The sequence below is a fragment of the Carassius auratus genome, chromosome 43 (genome assembly GCF_003368295.1).
Source record: "Carassius auratus strain Wakin chromosome 43, ASM336829v1, whole genome shotgun sequence".
NCBI lineage: Eukaryota > Metazoa > Chordata > Actinopteri > Cypriniformes > Cyprinidae > Carassius > Carassius auratus.
Genome location: NC_039285.1, coordinates 5,085,848 through 5,093,445, shown reverse-complemented (window position 1 = coordinate 5,093,445; position 7,598 = coordinate 5,085,848). Strand labels below are relative to the sequence as shown.

General features: G+C 34.6%; 1 long non-coding RNA gene across 1 annotated transcript; it reads left to right on the top strand.

Moving 5' to 3' along the window:
* Nucleotides 1–391: 391 nt before the first annotated feature.
* Nucleotides 392–7,354, top strand: LOC113061261 (uncharacterized). The gene is made up of 3 exons (XR_003278331.1): nt 392–555; nt 1,073–1,135; nt 7,213–7,354. It is a non-coding gene; the product is annotated as an uncharacterized LOC113061261 (long non-coding RNA).
* Nucleotides 7,355–7,598: the final 244 nt, after the last annotated feature.

Below are 7,598 nucleotides of genomic sequence, written 5' to 3'. Positions count from 1 at the left end.
CAAAGACATTTACTTTCAATCGCGAAGCGGAACAGACGAGGATGTCAGTTATTTTCTATGATGGAATTCTGAAAATAAGTGTTTTTATCTCATTTAAAATATGTATATTGATTTATAGCGATATTTATGTGCTGTTTTCCAAAACTTTTTCTCAAGAGAGATATTTTCTTTCACTCACGATGGGGATAAGATGGGGACTTTGGTTTTATCAAAGGAAAACACCATAAGTAAGTCTTTTACCTCGTTTACATGTATTTTATAAGATAATTTTACTTTATGATGATATTTAAATGCTGTGCGCGCCTAAGGAGCCTAACCATCTCTCACAGATTTGAACTGCTGTGCACTGCAGACGCGGAGGCTGCTCAGAGAAGGGAGAGACCAGAAGTAAGTTAAGCGTATTACCTCATTTAAAACATCTATTTTATAACATTAGATAGATTTATAAGGAAATTAATATGTTATGTGCTCCTACACTTTACTCAGAGAGATATTTTCTTTCACTCGAAGCGGAGGTTTAGGGGAAGTTGGTTTTTAACAAGGAGAACACCGAAAGTAAGTGTTTTATCTGTATGTAACGTTACTGCATTTGCTGTATGTATTTCAGAAAATAATATAATTTAATAATGATATTGTTATGCTGTGCGTGCCTAGACGATCTGAAACATTCAAAATCTAAAATAGCAATATCATTACCGTAAGTTAGTTGTTTCTTGCATGTATATGTGTATATATATACGTATATATATGTATATATGTATATATATGTGTGTGTGTGTGTGTGTGTGTGTGTGTGTGTGTGTGTATATATTTATATATTTATATTTTTATATATTTATATATTTTCATATATATTCATGTATATATTTGTATATAACTTTTCAATAAATGGTACTCAAACTCTATACTGCATGAGTTAAATTGTTCACCATTCAAAGTGAATTTGCGTCCTCACAAGACTTGGAGTATAACACATGGGTAGCATGAACTACAAATTAGATATGATTTTTTTGGTATGCTTGTAATGTCATTTATTTATGTGCTGTCCCATTTATGTGCATTTATTTGATAGACAGAGCCCTGCCTCAGCGCATTGAGATCAACTTGGAATTCAGGAATCACAACCTATTTTCCAGTAAGACGGACTTCTTTTTACAACAAAAATCCATATTTTTTATAATTATGTTTTTTGATAAAAATATTTCTGGATTTTTCTTCTAACAATGAACTTCATTGGTTACCATCGTTTTTAAGTCCAAATCAATGGAGTTTCAAAAGTCTTTGAAGTGTTTAAACGTGCTGTATGTGATCACAGCTGAAGAACTGGTTGTTATCTAGCGAAACGATTAATCACAAAATTATAGCCTTTTTACCTTTAATAGTTCAGATTGAGCTGATCAACAAACAGACAGGGAACTATGTCATCACATTGAAAGGTCACGCCAGCGCTGGCAATACTATTTAAACTACTATTCATATACTATTCATATAATATACATATATACACACACACACATATATATATATATATATATATATATATATATATATATATATATAATAGCAAACAATACTATTTGAACTATCATCCTATGCGCGGTCGCATTGTAAACTTCTGCCGGCACCGGCGTGACCTTTCATCGTGATGATGTAGTTCCCTGTCCGTTTGTTGATCAGCTCAATCCGAACTATTGAAGCTAAAAAGTATCAATTATAAATTGTTTTTTAAATTACCTATTGTTTCGCTAGACAACAACCTCTTCTTCAGCTGTGATCAGATACAGCCCATTTAAACACTTCAAAGACTTTTAAAACTGCATCAATTTGGATTTAAAAACTATGGTAACCAATGAAGTCCATTGTTAGAAGAAAAATCCAGAAATGTTTTCCTCAAAAAACATAATTTCTCTCCCACTGAGGAAAGGAAGACATGGATATCTTTGATGGCATTGGGTGAGTAAATTATTAGAAAATTTTCATTTTGGGGTGAAATAATCCTTTAAGCATACAATGAACACTCACAGTAGCTTTTAGTCAATATAAAGCATTATGTTATGTTATGTTATGTTCTTACACTGCAGTAAGTAATGCATTCATAAAGTGATTATCCATTAAAGTTGTTTAAATGTGAAAAACTTTGTTTATTAAAGTTTATTGTAAACGAAGATTGTGGTGTGTTGTCGTAATTTTCTTTCCAGTATTTTAATTTGTACAGTTTAACTTCTTTTAAATCATTGATTTTGGGAAAACAAAACATTGCTTTCTTTTGCTCTCATTCTTTTCTTTTTATCAAGGACATTTTTGCCACTTTATAGGTACAATGGCATCGTCGCTGGGGTGGTACCCCTAATGAGAACAAATTGGTACCATCTAATGGGGTACATTTTTGTACCAGTGGATTAAGTTACAAATGTATTGTTAAGGTACCACATTGTCTCTCAAAAGGTACAGTATAAAAGGGTACAACTCTGTACCTATGGCAAGGGTACCATTGCTGTACCTCGGGGGTACCACCCCAGCGATGAGCTATTTGTACCCTCAAAGGTACATATTTGTACCTAAAAGGCTCAAACTTTCGGGGTACTTCTTTGTACCCATTAATATGGTACAGGTTTGTTCCCCTTGGCGGTACTGCCCGAGCGACGAGCATTTGTACCTTTTTTTGTCTTTTCTGTACCTTTATTTCTGAGAGTGTACGCCCACCTTAAATCCCCAAAAGGAAAAAAAATTAAAATAATAATATTAATAACAACTAGAAAAAAAAGTTTGTTGAGACAAACTTTAAGTTGGCTTGAGAGAGCCTGACCAGAAAGTTTGCAGAAGTTTAAAGAAGTTTGAAGTTTTAAGTAGTTTAAAGTTAGACTGATAGATTAGTTGAAAGATAGAAAGATATATTAGTTAGAAAGAATTATAGATTAGTTCAAAAGAAAGACTTTATATTTAATATTACTTTTAACATGTTGTTAACATGTCGCTACAATGTTTCTAGCATAATTAGCATGCTGCTAGCATGTTTCTAGCATGATTAGCATGCGACTAGCATGTTTCTAGCGTTTCTAGCATGATTAACATGTCCCTGGCATGTTTCTAGCATGATTAGCATTTCGCTGGCATGTTGCTAGCATGATTAACATGTTGCTGACATGTTGCTAGCATGATTATCATGTTTCTAGCATGATTAGCATGTTTCTAGCATGATTAGCATGTTGTTAACCTGATTAATATGTTGTTAGCACAATTAGCATGTTGCTAGCATGTTTCTAACATCATTAACATGTTGTTATCAAGTCTCTAGAATTATTAGCATTTCGCTAGCATGTTTCTAGCATGATTAGCATGCGACCAGGAAGTTAGTAACATTTTGTTATCATGACTAGCATTTCTAGCATGATTAGCATGTTGTTGGCATGTTTTTAGCATGATTAACATGTTGCTAGCATGATTAGCATGTCGGTAACCCCGTTTCTAGCATGATTATGTTGCTAGGATGTTTCTAGCATGATTAGCAAGTTGCTAGCATGTCACTATCATTTTTCTAGCATGATTAGCATGCAACTAGCATATCGCTGGCATGTTTCTAGCATGATTATCATGTCGCAAGCATGTTTCTAGCATGATTAGCAATGTTGCTAGCATGTTTCTAACATGTTTAACATGCGTCTAGCATGTTGCTGACATGTTTCTTGCATTATTATCATGTTGCTACAATGTTTGTAGCATGATTAACATGTGACTAGCATGTTTTTAACATGATTAGCATGCAACTAGCATGTTGCTAGCATGTTTCTAGCATGATTATCATCTTGCTAACATGTTTCTAGCATTTCGCTAGCATGTTGCTATCAGTGTTAATTTTGACACAAAATTTTAATTTAGATTTAGTCTTTTGACTATAATTCTTTTTAGTTTTAGTCAAGTTTTAGTCATCTGATTTGTTTTAATTTTAGTCTTATTTTAGTCGACTAAAATTGCTTGGTATTTTAGTCGACTAAAATAAGACTAAAATCAATAACCGATTTACTAGACAATTTTTCACTGCTGGTATAGGAAACAAACTTAACCAAAATATATAAAACACAAATTCAACTTTATTACAACACAACTTTATTTCAATTCAAAAGCTTTTATGCAGCAACAACAAACACTGTCATGATAATGTAAACAATTACTAGCTGCCAATTGACCATCAATAAAAGAAAAATAAAGTTAGGTCCAGGACCTTAAAGCTTACAGCTGAGCTGAAAAATAAGTGCAAACATTTTTAATTTAAAGTAAATATTTAATAAGTTGGCAGCTAGGTGGATAAAAAAAAGTACAAGATTTTATAAGGTATTCATTTGTCTAGCAATATTGTATGTTTTAAATACCACAATATTGCTAGATTAGTATGTATAATGATAGGATGTGAACAGTCACGTTTCACATGACTAATCTAGAAATATTTGTGATATTGTCAACAAGTAGAACATTATAAAATATACTAAACATTAGAATTAATCAAAATTATTAATCATAATTTTACGTATTAGTATGGTGCTCTCATCTAACTTGAAGCAGGGGCTATTTTACAGTACTTTTCAGTTCGTAATATTTACGTTAATGCTACAACATCTATGCACAGCAATAGTCTTCCAATTTTGCTTAGCTCAATAAACAAAAGAATATCGTTGTGAATTTACCTTTGAGAAAATGTCAGAGTGGCTTGTCTATAAATGTATTTTCAAATTGGTTGTGTTCTTGCCACGAATGATCGCTTCGCATGCTTTACACTTTGTTTTGTTTTGTTCGTCGTCACATGTGAAGTGAGCCCACAAGTCTCCCCTTCTTTTTCCCAGCTGTGGACATTTTGTCGCTCTTTTAGACATCACCTCTTTGAATGACGTCTTCCCGGGAGCTCAGTCAAAAACTGAATAATACCTTCGCTTCACGTCTCAATAAGTCAGGCTCTGATTGGTTCTCTTCTCTCATGCAGTCTGTTCCGTTTTGCCGGTTCTTTTGTTGATTTCTCGCATCTCTCCAATCTGCTGATTAGATTTTCATCACATTCTATTTTCGTCTCGTCCTTTATTCGTTGACGACAATGTCAATCAATTTAGTCATAGTTTTAGTCTCCATCAGTGACTTATTTAGTTTTCGTTTTCGTCCGCAAAAATATATTTGTGACGAAAATAATGACAAAAATAATGACGAAAATAGTTAGTCAACCAAATTAACACTGGTTGCTATCATGTTGTTAGCATGATTGACGTGACTAGCATGTTGTTAACATGATTAGCATGTCACTAGCATTTTTCTAGCATGATTAGCATGTTAACATAATTAACATGTCGCTAGCATTTTCTAGCATAATTATCATGCGACTAGCAAGTTGCTAACATTTTGTTATCATGACTAGCATTTTGCTAGCCTGTTTCTAGCATGATTATGTTGCTAGCATGTTTCTAACATAAGCATGCTGCTAGCATGTTTCTTGAATGATTGGCATGCGACTAGCATGTTGTTAGCATGACTATCATGTTGCTAGTGTATTTTTATCATGATTAACATTCGACTAGCAAGTTTCTAGCATGATTAACATGTTGCTAACATGCTTCTAGTACTATTAGCATGTGACTAGCTTGTTTCTAGCATGATTTGCATGTTGCTAGCATGTTTCTAGCATTACTAGCATGTGACTACAGCGTCTAACACTTCAGTTTATCGCACCCAAAGATAAACTGCAGTGCTTTACAAATATAGGACAGGAAGAGCTAGATCCAAGTGAACTGGCAAATTATAGGCCTATTTCCAATCTTCCATTTATGTCTAAAATTTTAGAAAAAGTTGTGTCTGCTCAATTGAGCACCTTCCAGCACAAAAATTATCTGTATGAAGAATTTCAGTCAGGTTTCAGGCCACACCATAGCACAAAAACTGCACTTGTGAAAATTACAAATGACCTGCTTCTTGCGTCAGATCACGGCTGCATCTCATTTCTAGTTTTACTTGAACTTAGTGCTGCGTTTAACACCATAGATCATGACATACTCATAGATCGATTACAAAACTATACAGGGATTCAAGGGCAGGCTCTAAGATGGTTTAGATCCTATCTGTCCTATCGCTACCATTTTGTTTATTTAAATGGAGAGTCATCTCATTTATCACCAGTAAAATATGGAGTGTCACAAGGATCCGTCCTAGGTCCCCTTCTATTTTCAATATACATGTTGCCCCTTGGTAATATTATTAGAAAATATGGAATTAGCTTCCACGGTTATGCTGATGATACTCAGCTATATATCTCAACGAGACTAGATTCAACTTCTAAATTATCTAAGCTAACAGAGTGTGTTAAAAATCAGGGTACCCGCAGGGTCTTAAAAGCACTGAAAAAGTCTTAAATTTGATTATCTAAAATTAAGGCCTTGATAGCCTTGAATTTGGTATACAAAGTCTTGGATTTCATTACAAAGGTCTTTTTTAAATTTTATTTTATTTTGTACTTTTCCTAGGATTAAGTTCATACCATAACAAAATTAACTTTTACTATTGTAGGCTAATTAAAAAAATTCATGCAGCGTAATGTCGAGTGCACCTCGCGCTCCACGTCATAGCAGTAAGCGCGAAAGCTCACGCACCCGTTACTATGGTTACTAGGCAAGTGAGGTAAATTACAGAACAAGATAGTAGCTAGCCTAGTTTGTCGGCTAAAATGGGAAAGTGTCGGTTTAATCTTCTGTGGACAAGGAATCCGAAATTACGTTTGTGTCAAGCCTGTGCCAGGAAATGACCGCGAGGCCTATTGCTGTTGGTGCAGGAAATCTTTTAAGCTAGCAACAATGGGTGTTATGGCTATGGACTCCCATATGAAGGGTGCCAAACACACCGCGTGTAGCACTGCTCGCCAGCACCAACCACCTATTGGCCCGTTCTGTGCACCGCGGATCTCTTCGGTTACTGAAACAGCTCTGACTATCAATAATGAAGACATTTCTACAATAGAAATGCCACCACAGCCAAGGAACATTCTATCGTACTTTGGCTCGACACCAACTCTGCCGGCAGAGGTGATGTGGGTCCTTAAAACAGTCTCTGAGCACCACTCTCAACGTTACAGAGATTGCAGCTACATTCTCGTGTGAAAGCAACAAAACGGCATATATTACTAAATTCGGATTAGCTCCCTTTATAACGAAAGAACTGACTGACCATGTCAATATGTCCCAACAGGTTTGTGATCATGTTTGAAAAGAGTCTCAATAAGATGACGAAAAGTAAGCAGTTGGACCTTCATATTCGCTACTGGGTGGATGACCACGTCCAGTCACGATACTTCGGCTCGCAGTTCATGGGTCATGCAACGTCCGTGGACTTGCTCAAACATTTCAAAGTGAGTTTTTATTCTGAATTTTCAAAATGTTGAGTTTTTTTATTTATAAATAATATATGATATAGTAAAGTAACATAACACGACCAAGTGAGCTGTTCTATAATATCATGATTGCAAATGTTACATTGAATGTACATTGAAAATAGTTACAAAAGAAAAGCAACACTAAAGTGCTATGTTTTGTTATTGAATGACTTTTTGAACAAATCGTTTTAATGAATGACTC